We start from the raw sequence: 5033 nt of genomic DNA on the forward strand, positions 1-5033 counted from the left end.
TTCAAATAGAGTGGTAGTAGAAAGCACCCACTAAGCCCCCAAACTTTAGAAAATCACCATTAATTAACCATTAGGTATCTTTGGCTAAAATTTGGCATAGAAGCATGTTATCACCTACAAACACAAGCAAAAGTAAATATTAGGGCAGAAGTCATTTCTACTCAAGGGTTGTAGTTCAAAGTACCCCCTTTGCCCTAGATTTTAATATTTTTGTACAGAGAAAACCACTCTCATTTTAGGCCTCAGTTTTTGAGACAGACCTGTGTAAGCCAATAGGAAGCCACTATAATTTTTATAGGAGTTTTGGAAATTTCTAAGACAGAGGCATAGTTCAACCTACGCTATAAAAGACCTTAAAAGTTAAAAAGAGGAAGAAATCCTTGAAACCGGTACGCACTTTAGACTTGTACAAATGGATAATTATGTTGCATTTATACCCATACATGTGCATTCAATAGATTGCAATCTCACGGAAGGAGAGTACGTCTTGATTCAAGAGCTAGAAGCACAGCAAGAGGAAGCTCGGGAACCAGCTTCCGAACTCGTCGCCGAAGAATCTCCCGCTGCCCCCGTATTTGAAGACAAGCCCCGGTTTTATGCATAACCATTTATATATGCTATTTTACTGCACTTAATGTTTGTAGGTTTGTAATGTGCACTAAGTGTAGGAGTTGCTTGAAACCCTAGTTGCATGAACCCAGGATTCCTTTTTGAGATGGATACTAGTATGCTAGGTCGAGTAGCTGCTTTGCGAAATTAGGGATCTCGGTAGAAGTCGAGTGATTTTTCTAGCACTCGCGCGAGGTCAGAAATTGATTGTATTCATCTTGATAACGAGATCTATGATGGTCTATGGACTTGGATCCAGAGTGGATGCCTTGTCTATGAGACATGAATGGAAATTAAGGATTAATGTGCGGATACCTGAGTCAAACGTTTGAAAGTACTAAACACATGTCGAGAAATATGGTAACCGGTAAACCTAGTACCTGATTGAACCTGCCTGCAGACTTTACTTCTCACTAGACCTGAGACAGAGTCTCTAGCTATGGTGGGTACAAGTGCGGTCGTTGCACGGCGGCAGCCGGGGACGATTGCAGCATTGTACGCCAAGGCCGTGAGCCTATTCCATTGCCAGGGAATCGATGGGGACGGTTGATATGTGTGGGGACAGAGTGCCCCTACATGTTGTGTGTTTAGGTTTACCTTGCAAGGTTAAAACTCGATTCGAATCGTCTGCTTCTCGCAGCTAATGAGACCGCTTGACCCCTTGTACTGCATCGAGTAAAAAGTGAAATGAGGTTTATCGAGATAATATGTTGAATGTACTAAATGAATTTTACCATGTATGCCTAGAGATGAGCAAACCTAGCTTAATTAATCATGCTAAAACTGGAAAGCTAAAACTGTTTTTAGACTCAGCTAGTGCTTTTGGCAAACCAAACCCCTCAGCCAAACAACTTCATCTAGATGTAGAGGAGCAGACTCCTCACACCGGGAAAGTCTAGCTGAGTATTAGTATACTCAGCCTTGCTTGTGGCATATTTTTACAGGTATACTACAAGACATGGTTGATGGTGTGACTTGGCCTTCCACCCTGCCACCGGGTTGGACGGTCGAGTGGGATGCTGCTTCGGCAGGAGAGGACCAGGAGGAGTAGTGGGCTAGGCATTGCCCTATTCCTCTGTACCGACATTATCTATTATCCACTGCATTATTGAGAACTTGTTATCTTTTATCAAACTCCGATTTATGTAATAACTCAAGTACTTTAATTTGTGGTTTTCATGTTTATTGTATTCTCTCTGAGTCTCACCATCGTGTGGGCTAATGGTACTCGATCCTTAGTATGTGGCTCTATCGGACGAGATCCGAAGAACTAAACGGTTTATTCTGGTTTAAGTGTGTTGCTACCTTTAAGGTGCGACTTGGACACTTAAGCTGGAATAATTCGGGTGGTTCTGCCACACATGGGCCATGTTGCGTTAGAGCTCAGATTTTATTTTAGGTCAATATGCCTTTTTGAACAGGCACTGTCATGGGTTTCTGAAATCCCACATTCGAGATCTTCACTATACATCTACAATTATCACTTCAATTGAGCTACACATGTTCAAGTTCTTGCTTGTATTTTTGGATTCGCAAGAAGGGATTAACCTTCTTGGTGAGCTCAAATGGATTAAAACTCATTTGATAACTAGAGGAGACGTGATGCTAAGGCTGCAGTGTTGGGGTGTTTTATAATCTGAAGCCAGACCGATGTATTGCTCTCCAATAAATCGATAGTTATTGTGAACCTGATGACGAAAGACCAGGACCCCGTATCTATCATGAAATATACAATTAATCATTGGCTAGTAAATACCAAAGTATCGAATAACATATGTCTCTGACAACCTGTTGAAGCACATAAACATATGCACTCATACACATCACACATAAATTTCAAGTATTATGGGTAATTTGGGTAGCAGGATCAATAAAAAACTATCTAAATTAATTTGGGTATCTAAGGTTACTATATGAAATTGTGATCTAGATTTCAGATTAGGGTCTAAATAATTTGAGTTTGTGAATTAATCATCGAATTTTGTGTATGCCCCTAGAGGTGAGAGTAGGACAACAAGCCAAGAGACGGATAGAGAAATCGACAGATAGAAAAATCGACACTTTCTATGTTATCAGATATATAGGACCTATAACCAGCCATAGGGCTTGATTAGGCATAATGCCAAGATATTTGAGTTTGCGACACACTATAAGAGGATAGAAGGAAAAATGTCTAATAAGATTACTGACCAGCCATAGGGCTTTATTGGGCATCGATAACAAGATGTTTGAGTTCGCCACACCATTTCTAAGAGAAGTGATCAACGATGTAGAGTATTATTTTGGAGTTTTAGCATCGCGGTTTTGGAAAGATTTGAGATGTTCTGATGTTACAAATCTAGTTTTCCGAAACATGGCATTGCTAAAACTAATAAGTATTTTTAAGATAAAAGGCTCAATTCTAGACGATTTTTGGAGTTTCTGTGGAAAGTCAAAACTATGATATGTAAACAACCCCTCATCGTCGTCATAAGCATCCTAGTGTTCTGCATGCCTTTGGATATTTGATGCATTGAAAAGTAATCGAAGATTATCGAGCAACCTGACCAGATTAAGGAAAAGAGACTCCCTTCACTATGTTCTTGCATAAGCCCTAGTGTATCTCCTTTCCTATTCACGCCCTCTTAAAAAATTATTATCAACATTTCAAAATTATTCTGATAGATTACTCTTGGCATAATGTAAGGCTCTGTTTAGATCCAAAAGAAATTAAATAGATTCAAGGAGATAATTGTTAGCTACTATAGATCTTTAGATCCAAACATACCTAGTTAATAATTTAGCTAATTGTTAGCGCGCTGATAATCTAGCTAACAATTGTTTTACTAGTTAGACCAAATTAGCTAACTATTAAGAGGTGTTTAGGATGACTCCAGGTTATAGCTTCAATGCAGAGATGTAGTTTATAAAATCAATTTAAATAGTTTTAAAAATAAATTTATACTAAATAATAAACGAAATGAATTATCTAAATGTTTCTCCACGATTTTCTAGAGTACTTACTGAGCTGCTCCACCAAATTTTCTGAAGCTAGAACTATCCCAAATAGGGTCTAAATATAACCGACTTTAGCTTCGTACATGCAAGATTGACGAGCTTAGCATGCAATAATAGTGTGGATCTCACTATTAACAATGCTCGCACGCCGTGACAGCATACAATCATATTTGATACTCGTAAAAAAATAAATTTAATATCAAAGCGAACATATGGTCCACATATCGGATACTAAATTGATAAGAGCAGATACTATATTTTATCTTAACTAAAAGCCTGAGAAAGTTATGAATTGAAAAGGAGTCTGATCCTGTTTTTAATAGCTCGTCCGGGCGATCCTCATCCTTCTTCGACTAGTGATGCGGTGCTATGTGCGAGCGCCGTGCCACGTGTGGGGAATATACCTACGTGCTTCATGCGTGATGCACGAAAATCGGTGCTTTAAAGCGGTAGAGATATGATCTTCGAGGGAAAAAAATATAATAAAGCATGAACAATATTAATTCACAGGCTCCTGCTGACGAGGCACGTTTGCTCCCGAAATATCTTTATCCAGAGATAAAGAGTCATGTGTGGCCCTAGAATATAGTGCGTGAAAACGGCAGGCCGTTGTGCCACTGCAGGCTCTCTATTATACAATATACATACACATACCTTTATAAAATACATACCTTAATAAAATGCATACAGTAATAAAACGCATGTATAGTAAAGGGATTTGTTTGTGAAATGAATCACACCAATTAATCCCAACTACCCCGGCATCACCTGTCCCGAAAATTCGTAACGCGTCCAAAAAAAATAAAAAAAAATCGCAACGCTCCTCTGCAGAAACGAACGGGTAGTGAGACAAACCGCCCCCGGCTTGGATCCAGAAAAGCAAAGGCTCCTCTGAAAGCGAGCACCGAGCGGAGACATAATACCGACACGGCGTGGTATCTGCTCAGGAATCGTGAGGCTGATCCGTAGCATCTTGCCACGCCCAATCATAAAAAAACGGAGGCTTTATCTATCTATCTCAACAGCACTTTTACATATGCAGTCTAGTTTTTTGAAAGTGCAGACCTTGTGAAAACGGGCTGACCGAAGCATTTTGACCGGACACATGGTGAGAAAAACTAGAGCTTGTGATTGTGACGATGTGTCCGAGATGTCCATCCATCAGCTCGTGAGCTAGCTAGGGCGGGCATACGCAAAGCTGTCTGAAGAAGAAGGAGCTGTCTGCAGACGAAGTCGCTGTCTGCTACGTCTACAAGCTATCATGACATAGTGCGGGCAGTGAGCAGTGAGAGCAAAACGCACGATTCAAGGGCCGGCGTTTTGGACTAGCTAGAACAGTGGGGAACCGGGGGACCGGAGGGCGCCAAGATCTGGGCCGCTCGCCGGGGGTCAGGCCGGGAGCCGCGCATGGCTGCCATGGACCACCG

General features: G+C 40.8%; 1 non-coding gene across 1 annotated transcript; it reads right to left on the minus strand.

Moving 5' to 3' along the window:
* Nucleotides 1–3701: 3701 nt before the first annotated feature.
* On the minus strand, nucleotides 3702–3895 carry LOC111590631 (U2 spliceosomal RNA). The gene has a single exon (XR_004855697.1). It is a non-coding gene; the product is annotated as a U2 spliceosomal RNA (small nuclear RNA).
* Nucleotides 3896–5033: the final 1138 nt, after the last annotated feature.

The sequence above is a fragment of the Zea mays genome, chromosome 1, assembly GCF_902167145.1.
Source record: "Zea mays cultivar B73 chromosome 1, Zm-B73-REFERENCE-NAM-5.0, whole genome shotgun sequence".
In the NCBI taxonomy this organism is placed as follows: Eukaryota; Viridiplantae; Streptophyta; class Magnoliopsida; order Poales; family Poaceae; genus Zea; species Zea mays.